Consider the following 15,681-nt stretch of genomic DNA (forward strand, 5'->3'; position numbering starts at 1 on the left):
AAACACTCTAAAATGTTAAGATTTTTAAAATACAGTGCTTAACATTCTGTAGAGCTACAACAAAGAATATGCTAACCTTGGTTATTTACATGCCAAGCTTCTGGCAAGCCATTTCAAAATGTACCTTAAAAAAATTTCAAGCTTTCTTACAAAATGACACCACCTCCCTCCCCTGCTGATGGCTGGCATGTTCCCATGCATGTGAATTGTATAATTTTGAAGTTCCAGTAAGGCTGGTAGCTTGAAGGTAAAGCTCATGCCAATAATATTGTTGTACATGATGCTCAGAACTGTTACTGCTGAATGGCTTATTTTCTATCATGGTATTTTTCTCTGTATGACTTAAGCTGAATAGACCACATTTTTGTCAGGCCAGTTTCATGTACATTGTCTGTGTTCTGGAAGAATTAAATGCCTGTTGGTTCCATTTCTATTATCCTTATCTGTACAAAAGGATGGCCGCTCTTTAATAAACCATCATGTTCTTACAGTCCTTCCATTGTAACCTACTATTAGTAGTTTAATTAAGCTACTGATTCTAATATTTAATTAATTTCTACTTTTTACATGGCTGCAGAAATTCTTTGTTATTATCCTACTTATATGTTGGAATTAGATCTTCCCAAAACTCTATAGATAACTAGAGTACTGTTCACTGGAGTGAAATAATGTTAGAAACTCAGAGATTTCGAAAAAAAAAGAAGAAAGAAAGAAAGAAAGAAAGAAAGAAAGAAAGAAAGAAAGAAAGAAAGAGAAAGAAAGAAAGAAAGAAAGAAAGAAAGAAAGAAAGAAAGAAAGAAAGAAAGAAAGAAAGAAAGAAGAAAGAAAGTTTTAAGAATAGCTTAGGACTGTAGTAAAAAAAAAATCCAAGTATCATAATTATATTAGAATGATAAAACTTGAGAGCTAAAACAGGGATCTATGAGACTATCTAGTTGACCCCTAATTTTATACATTAAGAAACATGAGGCACAGAGAAATAAGAAGTCTGCCCCAAATTATATAACTGGATCAGTAGTAGAGGGGACTGAATCTGTCATTCAGTCAGAGATCTTCCAATTTTACATGTAGAATCTGGAATGCACCATTTTAAAATCAGCTGTGAGGCAAACATAGTACCTTAAAATTTTTTTATTTAATTTTTAAATCTATGGGTAATGTGTCCTAAATATATAATTGTAATATAAGATTAAAATAGCACTCAAAGATCTATTTATGTCGATTGCATCAATGTTACATTTTAAAAAACATTTATGAATATGTATTACCATTATTAATGGTGTCTTAGATCTCTAATGAGTACTGTGTGTGTGTGTGTGTGTGTGTGTGTGTGTGTGTGTGTGTACACAAATTCCTTTGTGAGAAAAAGGAGCAAATGGATTCAGGTACAATCAGAAGAATCTCTTAAACTCTTTTTTCTATTTCTGGCATCTGCTTTGACCAGAATAGCTTTTTGAAGTTTAGAAGCGTTTGCTCTCTTTTTCTAGTTGGTGATTATATATTCAATGACAATTTAAAGTGAGGTAAGAATGGAAGACAGGTTAATTTATTTGTCCTATCATCTTTCCACCTATAGATCTGGTTGGGGTTAGGGGAGCAATAAATAGCACCTCTATGCCCTTGTAGGTTCCATACAAAATAAATAAAACAGAATAGCCAGATAGGAAAGAAAAATTGGGCAGGACCATTATATCTGGCAGAGCTCTAAGCCCATAAAGGCAACATAAAGCATTGGGAAGTTTTCCCACTTCTTCTCCAAGTAGTGACCTCCTACTATGGTCCAAGCATTGTGCAAGGCACGGAATATACAACCATAAGTAAAGCATTAGTCCTTGCCCTTTAAGAGCTCCTAGACAAGTGAATGAATTACATTTATAACAGACACTTATGGTGTAATATATTAACTGCTGTCATAGAGATACACCAGAAATCTAGAACCATAAGGTCTAGAATGTTGAACTGTGTTTGGAAATGATACTGTGTATGCTGGGGAATAGGACATGTCTTTTGAGATGTTCAGCTTTATGTCTTCAAATGTTAGAGCTTTATGATGCTGGAGAGGGTATTATTTATGCTTATTTCATTTTGGAAATGTGTATCTTTGTTGTTTGCAAACAGAGATATGTAATACATATTGAATGACTAACAGTATGTGTTCAAACCAATTTCTCAGTAGCAACAAGGAAAAAATAGCCTCAGTTTAGTATTCTGAACAAAAACACTAATTAGTGTAATAATTGATTCAACCAGTTCTTTTTAGTTAGATTTTCATTTGCTCATTGGAGTTGATGAAACTGGACATTAATTTTAACACCTTTTAAATACACCCTAATCCTAAAATATTATGTATTATATTTTCAAACATTCTTTTGGATTTAAATGATAAGTTATTAGGTCTCAAAATTAATATTTTAGTGTTCTAGTCATACTGTGGTGCCTGGCATGTTGTATGCAACTAGTTTATTTTGATAATAACTCCAAGTTTGATCAACTAGAAAGAAATCCATTGGAATCAGAAACCTGTACCATATTTGAAGTGAGGAGGAGAACTTCCCTTGGGATCGTAGATTGAAATTTTGACACCAGGTACCTTTTCCTGGGTTGCCCACTATTTGTTGTGGCTTTGGGAAATAAAGGGCAAGATCACCTGTTTGATGGGTTGTCAGGCTGTTTTTTCTGCAGGTCCTGTGGTTGTGTTTGTGGTTGTGAGTTTACTAGATCTTTAGGTTATCACAGCATCCTTGACTGTTGCCAATGTCCAAAGCACTGAGTTGGGTACGAAGAGACATTTGGATTAATTATGTTATTCTCTAAAAGTTTGTTTAACCTTCTGTGTAGTTAAAATACCGTATATTTCCAACTGAACAATTTTCTGCTACTATAATCTTTGTAATAATTGTATTTTCAACTACATAAATAAATGGGCTGTGACAGGCTAGCTTAGGAACCTAACCACTGGGTATAATATTGTTTCTATGGAAATACAGATTTTTGAGTTCCACACAAAATAGCTTAATAAATGAACTTTTGGAATACAACCTTGTTGTAGGTTAAGGATTTCCTATGTTTGCATTTTCATTATTTCTTTTTTACTCTCTTCCTGTTATCTCTTTCCAATGGTGAGGTCTAATGGTGATAGAGTGTGATTATAAACACACTGCCTAGCTGCCCTTCTCTTCAGGTAGCAGGTACTAAAATAGCATGATAGACTATAATAGGAAACAGAGATGATAATAGCTACACATTTCCTACTTTTCAGCAATGATAGAAAAATAATTGAGGCGATATTTGTGAATACTAGGAAGAAATGTGCTATATAGAAATCTGAATGTCATTATTCTCCCACATGCTGTATGAGGAAGAAAAATGTAAACATCATTATTGTTCATCTTACTCCTTTTATGCCAGCCCGAGTGACCTTTCAGAGTCCTTTATTCTGAACATTCTAATGGACATTTCTCAAATACCTATGGAAGGTTGCTCCTATAATGCCACTGCTTTCACTCATGAAATGTGTATAGTATCACTAACCAACTCACAATATGATTTTTATTTGTAAACTTAACAGGATGAAAAAAATCAGTTTCAATTCCTGGGGGAAATAACTGTCAGCAGCAAGCAAAATGCATTCCCAGACAAAAAGCTGGTGAAAGCAGAAAGTTCACTATTCAAAGTGGGTAGGTGGTGGGGAGAGGATATACAGAGAATGCTACAAGAGTACTTTCTCCGTCAGTAAACTCCTGACATGCATACCTAGGGAATATTAACAAATGTGAGGTGTTTAACATGTTCCATCTGCCTTGTTCTTCTTTTCCAACTAGAAGCAATAGTAAAGCTCTGGCAGAGGCTAGCAAGGAGAAAAATAAAAGCTGAAAGTTCTAATCAAAACTCTAATCAGAAAGATGACAACTGGTGAAGATTATTAAATTTTCTTTGCTCCCTTGATGAATTTAATAAAGAACTAATCAAAGATCATTAGAAGGCTTTTGTGCCTGGCTTGCATTGTAACTGGATTGCAATCTGAATTTGTGTTTTAGTGGGTTTCCAGGGTTGGATTGGACATGTAAATATATTTAAAACTATAGTTGGTTAGATTTTTTTTCAGTATTTTTAGTTAATGTACTAACCCATGAAAATGTATAAGCTATTTATTGTGCTCATCTACTCTGACAACTAAAAATATAGAGGATTTTGATTTTGATCTTTAGTAATTAGAATTTTAAAAATTTGTATCACAGTCTAGCTCAAAAATTTCTAATGATCTTTGATTAATTCTTTTCTTAAATTAACAGGAAAATAAAAAAAATGGTATCATTTAATTTCCAGGCATAAAAATATGTAAATAACTCTGTAACTACCAGAGCCACTAGAAATTTATAGAAAATTATGGTAATATCTGAAGAGGTTTCTCACTCCCCCCACCAATTCTGAACATTTGCTTAATGTTCCTTGTTTTCAGATGATCTCCCCCATAGCCTTCTAACTATGTTTTTAAGTACTACATTTTAAGAACTGCATTTATAGTGTCTCATAAAGTATGTATTTTGATTTCTTTATTTATGACATCTGTAGTCCGTTCTTTTCTGATGCTTAGTTTTATATACCTCAGTATCTGATTGGTCTAATGCAGTCTCCTCCCTATCCCCAATAGCACAATAACGTAATAACTTAGGAGTCCAGTCAGTTCTTATGCTCTCCCATCCCAAAGAGCCTCCTTGTTATGTCTGAGCAGCAAAATACTTCTATGTTCATCATAAAATAATTGACTCTCATTAATGTAAAAAAAGCTTAAGATTTGCCTTGAGTATGACTGCTAGAGTATTAAATGAGTATGAAAGTAGTTCTTAGGATTCCATGTATCTTTTTGCCAGAACAGAAGAAATATTCTGGAGTTACCAGGATGAGTAAAGGAAACAGAAAATAGTGGGTGCTTTAAAAAAATGGAATAGAAGCATTAAACTCTTGTGGTGTGGGCCCTTTTATTAGATTCTGCAGATAAACTTTGATGAATTGTGTGCTTTCTCTTTAAAGCAAATTTAGATATTTAAAAGGGATAACTATACATGAGAGGAAAATTTGTTTCTGTACTAGTTCCTATGTTTCTTTTTATGAGTTAACTCCTATTTCAGGGTTATAGAAGAATTTTTTAAAATGTACTGAAATGAAAAGTGTGAAACTCCACACACATTAGACAGTCACTCTTTTATTAAGTATTTGTGGAATTATAATCCTGTTCTATCAGCCAAAGGAAGTAGATGAGTACTATGAAACTAGACTCTGAACTCCGTATTCAATGTTAAATTAAGTGGTAAATTCCCAGACAAGATTAGAAAAGAATTCCTTAATTTTAAAAACTTCCCAGCTACTGTTCAGTATCATCCTGATTACAGGGGCTAGATATTAAGACAGTTAATTTTAGGTAGAGGTAACTTGAAATTAAGCCTGTGGGAACTTCAGTTGTGTCAGGAGCTCTGTCTTTACCATGATCCTGAGGAACTTTGGCCAGTTCCTCATATTTCAGCTACCCATCATTTCATTTACTATTTCTGTTGTTCTTCCTTTCTCTTATAGATCCAAGTTTCTCTTTGACCTAAAAGATATCCTTCAGATAGTGCAGAGAGGCTGGAAACAAATCTTCTCAGCTTCCATTCTTCAGCAAATGTTTTTATTTAATTCTTGCTTAAATTAATTCTTGCTTAAAGCTATTTTTGTTGGATATAAAATTCTGGGTTGATGGGATTTTTTTTTCTTACAGCACTTTAAAGAAGTTATTTCATTGCCTTTGGCCTCCATTGTGATGAGAAGTCAGTCATAATTGTTTTTCTTGTTCTCCTGTATAAAAAGTGCCTTCTTTTCTCTCTGTGTGCTTTCAAGATTTTATCTTCATTTTTGGTTTTCAGCAGTTTGACTATGATGAGCTTTGGTCTGGTTTTCCTTCTATTTTTCCTATGTGGATTCATTAAAATTCTTGTATTAATAAGTCAGTGTTTTTCTGACTCCTGGGAGTTTGGGGGCATTATTTTTTCAATTATTTTTGTCCCTATATTACTCTCTTCTTCTGGTACTCAGTTACTTTCTTGCTGGGCTGACTGATACTCTCACAGGTCCCTGAGGCTATTTATTCATTTTTTTAAAAGATTTTATTTATTTGAGAGAGAGAGAACATGAGCAGGGGGGAGGGGCAGAGAAAGAGGGAGAAGCAGACTTCCCACAGAGCAGGGAGCCTGACACAAGGCTTCATCCCAGGACCCTGAAGATCATGACCCTAGCTGAAGGCAGACATCCAACGGACTGAGCCTCCCAGCGCAACCCCCCAGCCTTTCTTTCTTTCTTTCTCTCTTTCTTTCTTTCTTTCTTTCTTTCTTTCTTTCTTTCTTTCTTTCTTCTTTCTTTTCTTTTCTTTTCTTTTCTTTTCTTTTCTTTTCTTTCTTTCTTTCTTTCTTTTTTCCCCCCAGCCTTTAAAAATTTATGTTAATTTTCTTTTCTTTTAAAGATTTTATTTATTCATGAGAAACAGAGGGAGAAAGGCAGAGACATAGGCAGATGGAGAAGCAGATTCCATGCAGGGAGCCTGATGTGGGACTCGATCCCGGGACTCCAGGATCACAACCTGAGCTGAAGGCAAATGCTCAACTCCTGAGCCACCCAGGTGTCCCATTATGTCAATTTTCTAAATAGACTTTATTTTTTAGAGCAGTTTTAGGTTCACAGCAAAATTGACCAGTAAGTGCAAAGACTTCTCATATACTCTCTGCTCTCACATTATCAACATCTCCCCACTGGAGTAGTACATTTGTTACAATTGATGAACCCATATTGACACATCATTATCCCCAAGGTCCATAGTTTACATATGATTCACTCTTGTGTTATAGCTTTTGTAGATTTGAAAAAATTTATACTGACACATATCCATGGTTATAGTATCATATAGAGCCATTTCATGTCCCCCAGATTTGCTGTGCTCTGCTTCTTCATCCCTGTTTCTATCCCAGGCCCTCCATGGTAAGCACTGATCTTCTTACTGTCTGTATAGTTATGCCTTATCCAGAATGTCATTTTAGTTGGAATCATACTTAAATGTAGCCTTTTCAGATTAGTTTCTTTCACTTAGTAATATACATTTAAGTTTTCTTCATGTCTTTTCATGGCTTGATAGCTCATATCCTTTTAGCATTGGATTATTTTCTATTGTCTGGATATATCACAGTATATTTATATTCATCCACCTACTGAAAGACATCTTGGTTCCTTCCAAGTTATGGTAATTATGAATAAAGGTGATGTAAACATCCATGTGCAGCTTTGTTGAAACATGTTTTCAACTCCTTTGGATAATTACCAAGGAGTACAAATGCTGGATCATATGATAAGAATTAATCTTTCTTTCTTTTTCTTTCATTCATTCGTTCGTTCATTCCTTCTTTCCAGAGAGAGTGAGTAAGCATGCACATGTGCCCATATGCAAGCAGGTGAGGGGCAGAGGGATAGAGAGTCTTTTTTTTTTTAAGATTTTATTTATTTATTCATGAGAGACACAGAGAGAGTGGCAGAGACATAGGCAGAGGGAGAAGCAGGCTCCATGCAGAGAGCCCAATGTGGGACTCAATCCCAGGACTCCAGGATCATGGCTGAGTCAAAGGCAGATGTTTAACCGCTGAGCCACACAGGTGTCCCAGAGGGAGAGAATCTTAACCAGGTTCCATGCCCAGTGCAGACCCCAGGGCAAGGTTGTCTCATGATCATGACCCTGTGATCATGACCTGAGCTGAAATCAGGAGTCGGACGCTTAACTGACTGAGTCACCCAGGCATCTCAAGAATATGTTTCATTTGTAAGAAACTGCCAAAGTGTCTTCCAAAATTATTATACCATTTTGCATTCCTTCCATCAGTGAATAAGAATTCCTGTTGCTCTACATCCTTGTCAGCATTTGGTGTTGAGAGTGTTCTAGAATTTGGCCATTCTAATAATAGGTATGTAGTGGTATCTCATTATTGTTTAATGTTTATTTTTCTACAGTCTTTTTTTTTTAAAGATATCATCTATTTATTCATGAGAGACACAGAGAAAGAAAGAAAGAAAGAAAAGAAAGAAAAGAAAAGAAAAGAAAAGAAAAGAAAGAAAGAAGGAAAGAAAGAAAGAAAGAAAGAAAGAAAGAAAGAAAGAAAGAAAGAAAGAAAAGAAAAGAAAAGAAAGAAAAGGAAGAAAGAGGCAAAGACATAGGCAGAGAGAGAAGCAGGCTCAGGGAGCCCGACATGGGACTTGATCCTGTGTCTCCAGGATCGTGCGCAGGGCTGAAGGCAGCGTTAAACCACTGAGCTACCTGGGCTGCTCATCTTTTTTCTTTATATTTCTGTTGGCTTGTATCTGAGTTCACTCTTTGTTCTACTAATCTTGACTTGCTGTTGAGCCTATCAATTTTTTATTTCAGTTACTATATTTTTTAGTTCTAGAATTTTTGCTTGATTGATTGTATTTATAATCTCCATTTCCTGTTGAGATTTCTGGTTTGGTTTCTCAATTAAAATAGACTTTTCCTTTGAGTCTTTTAACCCCATTCTCCTTTAATTATTTGTATGTCTAGTGATTTTTTTTTTATTACATGATGGACTTTGTGGATAACAGATTCCAGTGGTTCTAGATTCTGTAATCTTCCTCTGAAGAAAGCTGATTTGAGTTTAAGCAGGCAGTTCATTTACTGGCTGATCACTTTAACTTCTATGACCTTGGTGTTTTGCATTATTAGTGTTGATCTGTGGGAAGCCCCAGGCGTTTCCCAAATTTCTCTAACTTGGCAGTACTCACTCTTCAAACTGGGTCTTCTCCACAAATCTTTTTGAGGTTTGGTTTTAGAGTTTATTAGAGTGGGTGTAGAGTAGGTCTCTCTGGGGCATATCCCTTATTCCTAAAATGTAGACTTTTCAGTGTATTAGCTGAATGTCAGCGGTTTTAATGAGGTGTCAATAATCTCTTTCCTCTGGCAGGGCAAGGACTCTTGTATCCCCTGCTACTATTCTTCCCCAGGCAGTACTTAACCTCTAGTATCTTGGTTTTACTTGCAACTCTGTAGCAGCAGATACTAAAGGCTCAGGTTGCCTTACCCTGCACATGTACAATCCAGCTCTCAGCCATAGATTTTCAGAGATCCCTAATAGGCTTCTGAGATCCTTTCTCTGTATTGCTCACTCCTCCATAGGTTTTAACTGCTTTAGCTACTGTGAACTCTGATAACTGCCTCCTCAGCTCAACAGGACCACCACGTTCCACTCAGATATCTACACCATGGGCAGGATATTGTCTCCAGGCAGAGAGCTGGGGCAGTTGTGCTGCTTACCACATGCATATCCCCTCTCTCAAGAATCACAATATACATTGCTTGTTAGGCAGTGTCTGAAATCAGCTGACTCATATATTTTATCTAGTTTGGGAATTGTTCAGTTTCATCCAGCATCAGTCACCCCCTATCATGGTTGGAAGTAGAAATTTGAGAGTGATTTCTTTTGTTCAGTCCTACCTGAAATCATATTCTACTCTGGGCAGAAACACAGACACCATGGCATTTTCTGTTTATTTGTCATTAAATAATTCACACTCCAGTTATAAAAACTCAAGTAAAAATTCCTGTTAAATTATTTCAAACTCAAAATTACATAGCCAACCCCAGCAAAGTGCCTGGCACAAATATGTTCTTTTATGATTTATTATATGTTTGCTGTATAGATCGGAAAGAAAATGGGAAGAAGAACCTAATCTTTAGAGTTATGACTTCTCCTTTAAGATCTTTGGCCTACAGCTATTTTTAACATGTCTTTGGGATCACTAGAGAAACCACATTGAAAACTCAGGAAATCTAGTTCTAAATTTATATTTATAACCTGCCTTGACTGTATATTCTGAAAGATACTTTCTGAAATTAAACATCATTACAGTTCTGTGACAAAATTAAACAGGTTTCCAGTTTGACAACTGGAATGATAACTTTGGAGAGGTCTCCTAATTTCCAAAAGAGCTTTACTCCCATAATTATATTGAATTTGTCTAGAAAGAAAAGAAAAACAACAACGACAGAAGGAAAATCTGCTCAGCGAATAGTAGTTTGATAGACTCAAAGAGGTGGAAGGAGGCTTTTCAGTTAAGAAAATGATATAAATACATATACATAATGTCATGAGTGATTAGCTTCTCATTTTTTTCTAGAGGACAGTATTAAGGTTTCAGTGGACCAAAATGGTATACTGATATGGTATAATTATACCTTTGGTTGAAACATCAAAGATGCAATAACCATGGGCTGATAACCAGGAGGTCACAATACAAGCGGAAGTGTCATTGTTTAAAGAAACAGATTATAGGAAGAGTGCTTATCAACATGATTGAGTGTTCCCTCTCAGTTCAAAGTCTTAGGCTTGACACTTGTTCTATTCAGCCTTTTACCTGGTGCCTCTAGTTGACTTTTCTAGAAAGTCTTCTCCCACACATGGAGTAGTAGTAGTAGGATGAAAAATACCTTAGGTCTCAGATCACTTTTTTTTCCATTCCTCTTTAAGTTACGAATCCTATTTTGCTTTAGAGAAAAAATGTACCCCCCCGTGTTTTTTTCCTGGGCTATCACTAATTCACTCTGCCCCTTGGTATTTTATACTTCAGTTCTCAAAAATGTAAGATGTCTTAGGTACTGAGATACTTGAAGAGGGAGTTTGTATAAGCTCCCTGGCCTCTGACATTTATGCTGAAAAAAATTATTCCTTCATGCTTGAAGGTAAATGTATTTTATAGATTTTGCAGAGTAATTTCTGGAACTAAGACTAGTACTACTTGCAAGGCTGTTTTAGATTGATGCTGAGGGATGCCTGGGTGGCTCAGCAGTTAAGTTGCATAAATTCAGAATATTGTATGAATACTTTCTGTTGAGCTTTTCCTCATCATTATTATATGTGATCATATGTGAGGCTTCCTGCCTTTACTACTTTAGTTTAATTGGATGAATTACAGGGACACAGCCCTTCCTCAGTTTTTTTGTGCCCATGGTGTAGGTCACTGCCAGTAGCTGCTCAAACCTATTGTTTTATAAGGTGTGGGAAAACATAAAATTCCATATAAACATTATTCATATATTCAAAGTCCTTACTCCTCAATCCTAAATCTTTTAATAATCATACTATATGTTGTTCGAAGTCCAATGTGTTTTATAATTCCTCTGCTGATTCTGCAGTTGAAATTTAGTCTACCTAGTTTTTCTTGCTTCAAATTCTTGCTTCTGATTTTTTGTGATTTCTTCTCTCCATCTGTCCATGGCTTCTACAGGCTGCCCTAGGTCTTTTTTTTTTTTAAGATTTTATTTATTCATGAGAAACACACAGAGGCAGAGACATAGGCAGAGGGAGAAGGAGGCTCCTCGAAGGGTAGCCCAACGCAAGATGATCCCGGGACCCCGGAATCACACTCTTAGCCCAGTGCAGATGCTCAACTGCTGAGCCACCCAGGCATCCATGCTCTAAGTCTTTCAAGTCTGCTTTGCTTCAAGATACAGACTCACTACTCTCCCCTTCATGATAATGCTCTTGGGAGTAGCAGTGTTTTATTAACATTTTTTGTGTTATATGCACAATGCAGAGGAATTACGGTACAAAACAGAGAACCACTTAACACGAATACTGGGCAACACTACTGCTAAAGTTATCTGAAATCTGTACCTCAAGGACTCCTTCTTAGCAGCCCTTTCACTATGCATTTCTGGGGCCTGCGCTCTGCTCTTTGGACTCTAAGAAGGCTTTTTGTTTTCAGTCCCTCTTTTGTGGTCTGATCCTCCTCAGCCTTGCAATGGTGAGAGGAACCCACTCCAAAATTCCTGTAACTTTATGATGCAGAGAAATTTGGCTTTCTCTTAGGCTCACCCTCTCCTGTCCAGACTCTCCTGGGGTCCATCTTCACTCACTTAAAAAAACCCATTGGATGCCCTCCTAAACAAAAGAGCAGTTTTTTCTTCAAGAATTCTGCTGCTTTCTTAGAGCAACCAACAAAAATGGCTGTCAGCTTTTAAAAAAAGAACGAAAACCCCACTTTTTAAAAGTTATTGCCATCATTTTTCTAAAAACAAGTTTATATAATATTTTAAATAGAGTGACTTGACAGAAGACTTAATAAAGTGATAAATAAGGGTGGAGGGCCCGGTTGTCAAGGAACATGTTTCTGGCTGTGGCAGGAAAAGTCCTATGTAGAAAAAGGGGAAGAGTTTGTGATTACTCTCTTTCTTCCAATGACCTCAGCCATGTGTAGAAGAGGATAGTAGACTGGCAGCAATAGTTGTCCAAACTGTGTACAGGTTCTCACAACCTGAAAAACAAAGCAATCTAAAGTTAAATCACTGTGGAACCAGTGTCCACAAAGAAGAGATGAAAGTTCATTTGAGGCTGGGGAGCGCGAGCAGGAATTCCTGGTAACTTTTCATATTGCAATAATGTGGTTGAGGCCTAGGGAGCTGAAAAATGCTCTCAGAGGCAGTTTCACTCCCTTGTCACCTTAGGACTCACATGGCCCTAGGGGTGCAGGGGAGTAGGTTTTGTGGACTGGGGTTTGCCTGCATGTCATCTGCATCCTCATCGTTATTCTAGAAGATGATAATTCTCTTTATTACTTCAATTAAAATAACTTTGTCTGGAGTACTTGTGTATTTCAGGGATTTCTGGGAATGTTGGGAAAGGAAAGTTTATTTTATGGCAATATTCCATTAGATAATTGGCTGGAGATATAAAAGTATAAAGATTTTCAAGGAAGCTTATACAAGGCGTATAATTATTACACATATGTAAAGAATGTATGACCTTGGGTGCTTGAGTGGCTCAGTCGGTTAAGCATCTGCCTTATGCTTAGACCATGATCCCAGCGTCCTGAGGTTGAGCTGACATCAACTTTGACATCAGGCTCACTGCTTAACTGGGAATCTGCTTCTCCCCCTCCTGCTCCCACTCCTGCTCCACCTGCTTGTGCTCTCTCTCTCTCTGTGAAATAAATAAATAAAATCTTTTTTTAAAAAAAGAATGTATGATTACTTTTAGTTATAACCTCCCCATGCATGCCAGCGTTGTCTTAGTAATTTATATTTTGCATTCATTGCCTCATTTACAAATGATATGAAAGAGAATACATAACAAAAGGTTTGCAAAAAATTTTTGGAATCAGAATAGGAAGACTTTCTTCCTAGTGAGGATAGCTATTCAAAAACAGTAAAGTCAGATGCATGGTTCTTGTTTTGAATTTATTTTGTCACCTTTTACCTCCCTGGTAACAAAACTTTCTGTTTACAACTTCACTTTCATACACATCATCAGCTGAATTATTTTTCTAATATATCTCTTAAATGTGATAAATTTTTTTAATGTTTTATAAAAGCCAAGCAAGACTCTTAAAACATTTTAAAAGGTCTGTTTATAGCATATGCTTAACCTAGTTGCCTTTTCTGGAATATATCACAGTATAAAATGGTATATGGTTATTGTCTTTTCAGCTGGGTGATCTTGCATCATTGTAAAGCCAGGTGAAGAGACATACCTTAAATGTTTATAGTATTTATCTTTAGGTAGTGGATGGGCAGTGATTTTTTTTCTTTTCTCTTTTCTTTTCTTTTCTTTTCCTTTTTTAAAAAAGAGTTTATTTATTTGACAGAGAGAAAGAGAGCACAAGCAAGGGGAGCAGCAGAGGGAGAGAAGGAGGCTTCCCCATGAGTAGGGAGCCCAATGTAGGGCTCGATCCCAGGACTCAGGATCATGAACTGAGTTGAAGGCAGTTGCATAACTGACTGAGCCACCCAGATGCCCCTGACAGTGATTTTTTTTTCCATTGTCCTTACTTGCTTTCCAAGTTTATAACATTGGTTCAAGTGTAGAAAATAAAGCTATAAAAGTACTATAAGAAAACATTAGTGAGTATTTTTATAATTTGTTGTTTGGGAAGGTCTAAGTATGACACTAAAGTTGGAAAACATGAATGGAAAAACTCATGTGTAAAACACATCTACGCTGTTAAAATTCAGTATGATAAATGATCTTATAATTTAACATAATAACTGCTGTGAGAATATTTGTAAAATATATGATAGAAGTTAATGTAATTCATAAATATCTACTATAAATCAACAAATAATATGAACATCTCAAAAGAAAATGCCAGTAGACTCATGTAAATTACTAAAATGTATGAAAAGATATATATACTCTCACTTATAAATAAATAAAAGGAAAATGAAACTCCAAGGATAGTACTTTTTATCTTTCAAATTCACAGATACTTAAAACAATGAAAATGTGTTGACAAAATGTGGGGTAAGATGTACTCTTTTTTTTTTTTATATTTTATTTATTTATTCATGAAAAACAGAGAGAGAGAGGGGGGCACAGACATAGGTAGAAGGATAAGCAGGCTCCATGCAGGGAGCCTGACGTGGAACTCGATCTCAGGTCTCCAGGATCACACCCTGGGCTGAAGGCGGTGCTAAACCGCTGAGCCACCCGGGCTGCCCAAGAGGTACTCTTAACACATTATTGGCAGAATATAAATTGGTTCAATTTTCATAGAGCATAGTTTGATATTATCAAAATTAAAGTGTTCATGACCTTTGACTCAATTTATGAATTTTTCCTGTGGGGAAAGTCCAGTAAACATGTTATGAGAGCTGGTAGTATTATTCACTATTTATACTCCTTCTTTGCTAGCATGTACCTGAAGTTCCATATAGATAGAGCCATGTGGCTGCTTATTCCAGTGGAATATGAATGAAGTGATATAGGTCACCTCCAGGCTGAGGTGGAGCATATTCTCTATTCTTGCTTGATTACTTCAACCATAGGCAGCATGCAGAGGAGGGAAGGTCCAAAAGAAGAGTGGAGTTGTAAGATGAAAGAGGCTGAGTTCCTGAATGACTATGTGGACCAGAGCCCATTACCACTATTGTTCACCAACCTATATTAAGCTGTGATGCACACAGGGAATAAGTTATTTTGTCTTAAGAAGCTGAGATGTTGAGGTTGATTATCATAGTATAAAACCCTACTCAGACTGACATATACAATTTAATTCTGTTGAAAAATAGCTGTTACAGCATTATTTGTAATAGGAATTAAAAATTATCTAAATGTCCACTAATAAGTTAATTATAGAATGACGTGTAGAAGATAATATCATTTTTTTGAGAGTTGGACAGGGTAAAGGGGGCAGAGGGAGAGGCAGAGAGAAAATCATAAGCAGACTCAATGCCCAGTGTGGAGCCTGACTTGGTGCTCAATCTCATGACCCTGAGATCATGACCTAAACCAAAATCAAGAGTCAGACACTTAACCAACTGAACCACCCAGTTGCCCCAAGCATAATCTTATTTTTTGTGTAAATTATATATGTATGGTTTCATTAGCAGAGGTAGTTGAAAAGATGCCCATTTGCTAATGTTATTGCTATATAGAGTATGGGGCAGTGGGAGATGTACTTTTCCTGCTAAGTATATTTTTCAAAAATTTGAATGTTTCTCAGAATTTCTTAATTACATTTATAATCAATAAAAAATAATACTCAATTTAAAAATTGTGCACATAGTTTAGTGACTTAGATTGCCTTGAATGCTTCCTGGAGTAGGAAATAATTAAAACAAATTGTTAATAATTCTGACGTGTAGAAGTCAGTAATTACTGG

General features: G+C 36.1%; 1 long non-coding RNA gene across 1 annotated transcript in view; it reads left to right on the forward strand.

Annotated features, from left to right (window-relative positions):
- The first annotated feature begins 864 nt into the window (after positions 1 to 864).
- LOC102153697 overlaps positions 865 to 15,681 on the forward strand; it is a 113,332-nt gene continuing 98,515 nt past the window's right edge. Inside the window, exon 1 of the long non-coding RNA XR_005363138.1 lies at positions 865 to 2,062. This is a non-coding gene — a long non-coding RNA (uncharacterized LOC102153697). The remainder of the gene's footprint in view (positions 2,063 to 15,681) is intronic.

Source organism: Canis lupus, chromosome 8 (genome assembly GCF_011100685.1).
Source record: "Canis lupus familiaris isolate Mischka breed German Shepherd chromosome 8, alternate assembly UU_Cfam_GSD_1.0, whole genome shotgun sequence".
In the NCBI taxonomy this organism is placed as follows: Eukaryota; Metazoa; Chordata; class Mammalia; order Carnivora; family Canidae; genus Canis; species Canis lupus.